Source organism: Carassius auratus, chromosome 14 (assembly GCF_003368295.1).
Source record: "Carassius auratus strain Wakin chromosome 14, ASM336829v1, whole genome shotgun sequence".
NCBI lineage: Eukaryota > Metazoa > Chordata > Actinopteri > Cypriniformes > Cyprinidae > Carassius > Carassius auratus.
Genome location: NC_039256.1, coordinates 26,074,823 through 26,084,885, shown reverse-complemented (window position 1 = coordinate 26,084,885; position 10,063 = coordinate 26,074,823).

Below are 10,063 nucleotides of genomic sequence, written 5' to 3'. Positions count from 1 at the left end.
GTATCAAACTCCTTGTTCCTGCCCTTCTACTGTTATTCTTTGCCTCTGTTTAGTTTCTTTGCACTAACATGGTTTGTTGGTTCTTTTGTGCTTTGTTTTGCATCAAAGGGAACATCTCCCATGTACCCTGCTTGTCCTCTCGGTCAATGATAGCGTTGTGAGGTCACTGATAATACACGGCTACCTGTAACCTGTGAAGTTGGGGCAACTTTAAAGGGTTAGTTCATCCAAAAATTCTGTTATTAATTACTCACCCTCATGTTGTTTCAAACCCGTAAGACTTTATTTTTTAATGAAATCCGAGAGTTTTCTGACCCTACATAGACAGCCATAAAACTGACATTTTCATGGCCCAGAAAGGTAGAAAAGATGTTGGTAAAATAGTCCATGTGACATCAATGGTTTTACAGTAATTTTATGAAGCTATACGAGAAAACTCATATGCAAAATGACTAAATGTAAATTTACTTTTTATGCACAAAGAAAACAAAAAATAACAGTTTTATTCAATAATGTCTCCTCTTCTGCTTCTTCGATGCACATTCACAAGAATATGACAGCAGATACATGGTGCTGCTGACATCACATGGACAATTTTAATGATGTCCTTACTACCTTTCTGGGCCTTGAACATGGTGGTTGCGTTGATGTCTATGAAGGGTCAGAAAGCTCTCGGATTTCATCAAAAATATCTTAATTTGTGTTCCAAAGAACTACATGAGGGTTAGTAATTAATTACAGAATTGTAATTATTTTGTGATTATATAATAGCACCAGTTAAAAACTCACTGACACTAAAAATGAGTTCCAATAGATGCTATGTCACTGACCTGCAAAGATGCGCAGGCGTTTGCGTCTCGGAGGCGGCCCGAGTCCAGAAACACCAGTACACTCATCTTCATCATCACAGTCCCCGCTTTCTAGACCCTCCTCATCCTCGTCTGCCTGGCCTTGTCCAGCTGGGACTCTCCTCGCAGCGCCCCCTCCTGGTCGAGCCCTCCATCGCTTTTCGGGCAATGTCACCATCTGTAAAAGCTACAGAGAAAAGACGGTTAGCATTGAGGGTGGTGGAAAACTGAAAAAAAAAACATTACGATTCTAATGAACAGATATGCAATAACCGCTATTGGATGCTACTCTAGGACAGGGTTTTCCAAACTGGGGTGTGGAAATGTGTTACATTTTTGAAATATTAAATTGGAAACTCAAGGGACACTTTCAAGTAAATATTTTTGGTCAAAGAGGTTTGGTTGAAAAAACGTTTTGGAATCCTTGCTCTAGAAAATGTATCGTATAACAGTATGAGGTTAGGTTTATGGATTTGTTTTCAGATCACAATTACACTGTAGATGAACACTGTCAAACAGAGTCATGGGGAAATAAATTTGCAAGTGCTAAAAGTCAAATATTTTTTTTACAGTGGTTTCAGCATACTGTGAAAAATGGCCAACACTATGGGTGGAAGCTAGTTAGATTTACTGTACAGGCTATGAATAATATCTGAACTAATCTTTATCTTTAAAAAAAAAATTAAATTGCAGAACTAATAACAACAGAATTTGGTTTTGTATTTTATTGGTTGCTGACATTATATTCTTTTACAGTATAGCAAACTATTTTAAACAGCATTTCGTGAAATATTTTGTCATTATTATTCATAACATGTGAGCTGATATGATTCTATATTCATTTAAAAAAAATGGTCACCCTGCAGGACCATTTAAAAAAGTGAAAATTGGTTTAAAAAATTTCAAAAGAAAACAATTTTGACCAGATGAAGAACCTTGACTTCCAGTATTATTTTTTTACATAAATTCTTGATGTTGATAAGTATGCATCCACCAATTATTTAGATTTAATTTAGGGTTAAACAGATCAGCTGCTTCCTGACAAAAATGTAATTTCATAAATTGCTCAATGTGCATTATGTGTGCGGCATATGTGCTATGTATAAAACTTCACATTGAGGATTGATGTTGAGCATGATAAGGTTAAATATATAAAGTTAAATGATCTCATCAAGCCATTCATTTCCAAAAGACTTTTTCATGTCTTTCTTTTTAAACAGTACTGCATTGAAATAGAGGCATGCATAAAAGGATAAATGTTAAATGAGTTGATTCCTACATCGACCGCTGTTGTGTTTCGCCAAACTATAATAGCTGAAAATTCCATCGCCCCCCTCTGTCTTCTGCTTTTCCTTTAATCTTTCTACTCTGTCTCCCTCTTTTATTGATTTCCTTCCGATGTGCGGACACAAGCATGTGCTTGTTGATGTTGGTTTTTTTCGTCGCTGTTGTTGTTTTTGTCTACAGGAGAAAATTGAGATCAGATGGGTCTGGCCATAGATGGCTTCGCTCTGAAACAAATCATAGGGCAACAGCTTCTGACCAGCACACAGCTCTCTCTCTCTTTCTCTCTCTCTTTAAAAAAATTGATAATTATTATATTATAACCCTCAGAAGATAAACAGGCCTTACTAAACATACAAACCCCTCCATCTGTGATTTAATGTCAGCACATTCTCAGGAGGTCGGCAGGGAAAGTCATACAACATGTTCCACCAGATCGCCACACAGGCTCTATTCTGAACAAGTCCGCAGGGCCGGTTACAGCAGTGACAGAGAAACTGATTCATTTATGCAGCTTGCCCACCGGCAATGACACGGAAAAGCATAAAACGGACAAAACACGGCTGATAACGGTGTGAAAATGAGCTCGGGATAGCGCCACCTAGGTGAACCACACTCCCTCAGTGACTTGTGCTGTTCATGAAACTGAAATAACAACAACGCGCCTGTTTTCCCTGTGCGAGGAATGGGCCTTTAATGCACTCGGCTCTCTAGTTTCAACAGCATGTTTTTGGAGAGCTGCATGAGTCTAAGCCCTAAGCACATTTACTGAGGGCTCGGAATTCCTTCCTGAAGACCGTTGCCCAGTAACGACGTGAGACGGGCCGTCCCCACAAACCATTTCAACTCTGAAAGCAAACAGTCGTAAAGAGAAAAAGAGAGAGAGAAATCTGTATTTTAAAACAAACTCTAAAAAAGGTATAGAGAGAGAAAAGAAAAGCGAAAAGCTTCAGGACAACTGTTTGGCTGAGCGTTTGGCACTGGGTGTATGGAGAGAGTAGGCCGAAACGATGGAGCACAGCCACATGCCACCCCACACACACACACACACACACACACATGTGCAGTGGCCAGCTGAGGTCGCACAGGATGCTTTGGTTTGGCTGGTTAGAGTACATTTCTGTACACTTCTGCTTTAGGGCAATAAATTGCATTGCATGCAAAGGCAGAATGCATTTATTTTGCTTACCGTGTTAACAAGTAACAGGATTCACACTGAACACAAAACTGTGCAACAGAAGAACGTGTGACAACAACTAGTATTTTGGAGTCTATTTTTGTCACACACAGTTACTCACCCATTGTTTGAAAAAAGAACTAATCTGTTACACAGTGCTAGGCGCTCAAACACTGTATATGCAGCAAGTCAGACAACTTAAGCAGTATGCAGTCTATGAACACTGGGTTTGATTCCTTGGTAAACGTGGCCCAGCTCCTTATGTAAATGAGATTTTATTAAGAGCAAATTTGTAGAATTCAGAGGTGGAGCCGTGGTCTGACAGACCGAGCGGATCAATACTGAATGCTGGACGATGGTCGGTTAAAATAGCTTTCAAAGGTTTGGGTTCATAAGATTTTTGAAATAAGTCTCTTATGCTTACACAGACTGGATTTATTTGCTAAAAAATACAGTAGTAGTATGAAATAGTATTACAATTTAGAACAACTGCTTTCATTTTGAATATCTTTTTTAATGCAATTAAAATTTTATTTATTCCTGTGATGCAAAGCTGAATTTTCAGGATCATTACTCCAGTGTCACATGATCCTTCAGAAATCATTCTGATATAATGATTTGCTGCTCAAGAAACATTTCCTGTTTTTATCAATGTTGAAAACAGTTAGGCTACCTAATATTTGCTAAATACTTTTGTGAAACTGTGATATATTTTTTGTCTGAAACCTTTAAAATGGTCCAAATGAAGCCTTAGCATTGCATATTACTAATCAAAAATTAAGTTTTGATCTATTTACAGTGGGAAATGTACAAAATATCTTCATGGAACAGGATCTTTACTTAATATCCTAATGATTTTTGGCATAAAAGAAAAATCAATCATTTTGACCCATAGAGTGTATTGCTGGCTATTGTTACAAATATACCTGTGCCACTTATATCTGGTTTTGCGCTCCAGGGTCGCATATAGAAATTTGCATAATGTAATTTGCATCTTTCAGCTGACCTTATAAAGCCCTGTGCCCTATCATATCAACATGTAATAACTGTGGTAACAATTCCATTGGCCAACACATGATAAACACTGATAAATATTTTCAGTTACTCAACACATTAACCCCGATATCGCTTTCATTTTCTCAGATCAATACTGTCAGTGTGAGAACACAACGCTATGTGTCAGATGCAGTAATGCTGCTGCTATAAAACAAGCCTGGCGTGTACTGGAGAGCCTCAAGGAAGCACAGAGAACACAAATAAAACAAAATATGCTTGATAAATCAACTGGAGGACTCCCCTCCTCCTCTTTCTCTCTGCGGTCCAGAGGCTTCGGGAACACAGGGCTCATGGAATGCAGCGGAGCTCAATGCAAAAAATGCAATTAGTGTCTGTTCAGCCATGCGATCCCTTCTTTCCCTTACTACACAGAACGCAAAGGAAAACTCAGCTCACAAACTCACAAAAGGACAACACATGGCGAAGTGCTCAGCCGCGAGAGAGACGCAGTGACCACAGGCCTGTCGCTAAGCCCCACACCAGGCCTGAACTCTGCTCAGGGTCAGCGCTCAGAGCAATATAGTAATGCCACATGGCAGTTTACTGTTTAATCAAGCAGACAAGCAATGGAGCGTACAAGAGGAGAAAACTCACAGACGGGTTTCTGGAAATTATAAGACCATGACTAAACAATGATTAGCCCAGTGCAGATCTCATGCAGAAAACCTGCTGCCGCTGTGATGATATGGTCTTGTGGGTGAGTGTTGCCTTGGGGTTGCTACGATTCTGTAAATAAAATACATATCATGTTTTTCTACATTCCCTTGCAACTTCTTGAAAACCCCTGAGGTATTCATGTATTTGAAGCACAAACATGAAAAGTGTGTTATAAAGTCAAGTTTAAACTTCTTTTAATCTTTAAACTGATTTTTGAACAATTAAAATATATTTTTGTAGTAAAAAGCACTTAGAATATGCCTAGATTACCTAGAAAAGGCGACTTTTTAATCTTACAATACAGGTTTTTGACTTTTCTGACTCAGTCCTACAATACATCTCCAACACTGACAAAAAAAAAAACAAATCCACCTACTGTGGAGAAAACATGAGAGGACAAGACTTTTTCTTCTGGTAACCACAACACACGCTGTGGGGCGGCAGTGAGCAGCTGAGGGTTGTGTATGGCCAGGGTATAAAGACCCCAGAGGGGACGGAGATAAAGCCTGTGGTTTGGCCCTCGCACTGCAGCACCATATCCAGCGTGTCACCGCTCTGAAGTGAAACCCAAACAGGGTCAGGACAGGGACACGGCTTCCCTTTACAGCAGCCTATATGTTTATGTGTCTGCAAGAGAAAGAAACCAAGAAAACCGGATGAAATGTAGCGAAGACTTTTTTCCATCCTAGCTCTGATTAGCATCATACCGTGTATTGTGCCTGTTCAAGAGGAAAAACAAGCATGTCTGGACTTGTGCCGTAGCTTGTGGTCTGTTCATATGGTGCTCTGCATGCTGTTGTACTATATATGAAACAGCTACACGTACATGCACTACAGTTCAGATGTTTGCGGTAAGATTTTTTTTCTTGAAAGAGAGAGAGAAATTCCTTTTATTCGGCAAGGATGCATTAAACTGATCAAAAGTGACAGTGAAGACTATTATAATGTTACCAAAAAATGTGTGTTACAAAAGAATGCTGGTCTTTTGAATTTTCTATTCATCAAAGAATCTGGGAAGAAAATCTATCACAGTTTCCACAAAAATATTAAGCAGCACAGCTGTTTTCAACATTGAATACTGTTTCTTGAGCAGCAAATCAACATATACGTAAAAATGATTTCGGAAGGATCATGCGACACCGAAGACTGGAGTAATTTAGCATTGGATCATGAGAATACATGTATTTTAAAATATATTCAAATGCAAATCAGTTAATTGAAATTGTAATAATGTTACTATTTTTACTGTATTTTTTTGCTCAAATACCTGCAAGCCTTGGTAAGCATACATTTCAAAAACATAAAAAAATTCGTACTGATCCCAAACTTAGTTTCCAGGACTGCGGTGCTTTAAACTGGAGCACTATGAACACTCTCAAATGCTCGCAGCGCACATCGTTCTTTAGAAAAGAATCTGAATAATCAAATAAGCCTGGTGCTTAACCTCAGTGTAATTTCGTTTGAATTGTAATTTCCTACATTCTTAAAATGATTACATTATGACCTCTGCCCTACATACAGCGCTTTTGAATTTCCTCATTTATATGAATCCATCCAAAGGTCACACACATAAAAACAGCCACAAGAGTGTGTGAGGACCTTACATCCACTTTAGTTGTAGTGGTTCATACTTGAGGAAAGAAGGGATAAAACCGGTACATTTTCACTGTGTGAGTCATGGAAACTTCACTGCAAACCCGCATGCGCACACATTTCAAGCATTACTCAACATTTCATGAAACTGAGGTGATAAAGAGGGGGGTTTTCTGGACCTTTATTCCCTTTCTGTCCCAGCATCCACTCTCACCTGTCTGAAGCAGAGGCGCTCACGCGAGACACAGTACGTCTGAGACAGATGAAAGAGACAGATTCATTTCCTAGAACCAATACCTGTTGGGACAGGAGCACAAAGAGCAGGCCTCCTCTAGCGGCCTGGGTGTGGGCTCCTCCAAAGATGATTTATGATTGTTTCACCACATTCGTCTGAATCAGTTCCTTTACAATCTAAACAAGTCTCTGTACTAGCTTCCCAATGCTGTTACAAAGCCATTTATCAAAGAAAGCCAAACAAATGACAGATTTGTGTGCCTTGAACAAAGGTATCTTTTGAAGAATCGGTCATTTGAAGAAAAAAAAAGGAAGGCAATGCTACACAGATTCAGAAAGGTGGGCTTCATTGTTGTTTATGTTTTATATAAAAATATGTCTGGGAGAGCTGATGACATGAAATGTATGTATGATTTATCCCACGCTGTTCACAATAAAAAAATAAAAAATAAAAAACTGAAGTCAAAAAAAAAAAGAGAGAAAAGAATTCACAGCTCTTTTATCTAGTGGTGTTAATGTTGGCATGTGTGCAGTAAATGCAGGCGATTGTTTGACAGAGTAGTGGGAGCTAAAAGAGTTTCTGATATGAGGGTTGCTAGCTAAATCTAATTAGTGTATGAGGACAGGCTTTGCTTGTCTTCTGCTTCAGGGCTTGACATGTTATCGCCATCGTTCCCAGAGTCATGTGGTCTGAAAGCAGTGCATCTGATATCACCATCTGATTCCCAGCCCAGCATTCTCTCATGGACACACATTGTGTGCTTTAAAGCACTGGTTCTCAACTAGGGAGCCTTAGCAAACTTCCAAGAGGACTCAAAAATATTCATCCCCTCAAAAAGTATGTGTGTAATATATAAAGAAGATATTTTGAAGAATGTGATGGCTGCTCTTTTCCTATACTATGTGCAAAATGCTAAATGTAGTCCACATGATTTATGTGCTACGTATATATGCACTAGAGCCACACAATATGTCTGTGTGAGAAATGACATTTTTTAATCATAATCTTCCCTATTAGTGAGCTGATTGAATAATTCTTTGAAAAAAAAGTCAGTTTCATAATTTTAATTACTGCTTGATTATACATAACACACTAATACTAATTCAGCTAGATTTTAAATTAAAATATTTTATTTTTGCCCAAATTATGCATGTATGATTTTAGACTGCTTCAGTTATCTAGCCAAAAAAAGAGTGTGATTTTCTCTTTTTCTTGTCAATGTTGCCGTTTGATTAATTTGAGTAACATAAGATACAGTAATTTGCCATTAAATGTCTTTTAGTATAACTCTGTATTATTCATTTCATATGTACAGGATTAGGTTATCTAATGTTATCTAAAATCCTCTTGTGTATCACATAATTCCTCAAGCTCCTGATCTATAAACCTCACCTCTTTTTCTCATTTATGCAGACAGATATAAGAGTATAGTATGATCTATACAAGCAAGCTTGAAAGATCCATAAATGCAGTCTAGAAATGTGTGTGTTTTTAACAGAAACGTCCCCGGTCTCGCTGAAGGCTTATCCTAAGCACTGACAATGAGCAGTGCGCCACAATGTGCACATGAAGCGCTTCCTCCTTCCTCTTTCCTCTTTCTCAGCATAATCCAACTGCTACATTATAGAGACATTGCTTTGCGCTGTGAGCCCCCCGTAACAAAAGGAAAGAGAGACAGAAGAGACCCTATGATGACCCTGTACGGAGAGGAAACAGGAAGTGAGACCTCTGACCCGCCGAGAGGCTCCTGTTGTGTTTTCCAGCGAGGGCCGCTGATGGAGCACCACGTTTCTCTGAGGCTCCTCTCTCGGCTCATGCTGGGAGATACGGAGTCATGAGAAACAGCACATAGAGACAAATCTCACAGAGAGCCCAGGGGAGGCTTGGGTTACACTATACAGCCTGAGAAACAAGACGGCCGTAACCCTTCCACCTGTACGCGTCTCCCCCTCCAACACAATCACATCTCAATGGACTCCATCTACAGCGCTCATAAGGAAACAAGAATCATGTTTGTCAGGAACACTGGCCCCCAGATGTGAGGCGCGGCTCCTGGTGGGGTGACCAGGGTTACTTTCCTAAACCATAACTACTCATATAAAACCAAGCTTAAAAAAGTTCATTAAATGCAAAACTAAAATGACATAAAACTATGTAAAACTACTATGTAAAACCAACCATTGAAATGTTTTTGAAAGAAGTCTCTATGCTCACCAAAGCTTCATTCATTTAATCAAAAACAGTAAAACTGTAACATTGTGAAATATTATTACAATTGTAAAATAACTGTTTAAATTTTAATATATTTTAAAATGCAGTTCCTGTAATGCAAAGCTGAATTGTCAGCATCGTTACTCCAGTCTTCAGTGTCACATGATCCTTCAGAAATCATTCTGATATGCTGATTTGCTGCTCAGTATACATTTCTTATTATTATCAATGTTAAAAAGTTGTGCTGTTTAATACTTTGTATAATAATTTTATACATTTGATATACATTTTCAGGATTTTTTAAATAAAGCTAAAACTAAAAAAAAAGTAACTGAAATATTTTGCATCATTATAAATGTCTTTAATGTCACTTTTAACCAATTTACTGCATCCTTTCTGAATACAGGTATTATTTTTATAAATGGCATTTAGAGTATATATAATTTAAATATATTATATATATATATATATATATATATATATATATATATATATATATATATATATATATATATTTATAGTATATAAAAAAACTTTTATTTATACTTTAAATGCACTGAATTGTTTGCCTTTAATGTAAGTGTTAAATAAAAAGGTCTTGATAATTTTAGATTTAAATGACTCTGCTAAAATTCTAATATATAAACAACCCATTAATATTAATCTAAAATTAAAATGAAATTCGAAACCAATTTACCAATTTGAGAAGACGTTTCAGCCCATCCATCCTTTATCATGTACAAAAAGCACTGAATAAAGCGTGGGCTGAAACGTCTGCTCTTGGTCTGTTTTTTAAGACACTTTACACTATTGTCACTTATTCACTTTTGCATATGGAAAATAAAAAAAACTATTTTTGATAGTCTTTTTTTGGTCATATGTGGACAATTTCAGCTACCTGTTGGATTAAAACTTTCTTCTTTTTTTCTACATGAGAACTCATTGTTCTTTTTGAGTGCACACAATTCCTCTTTGATGAAACAAATTTTTAAACAATATTAA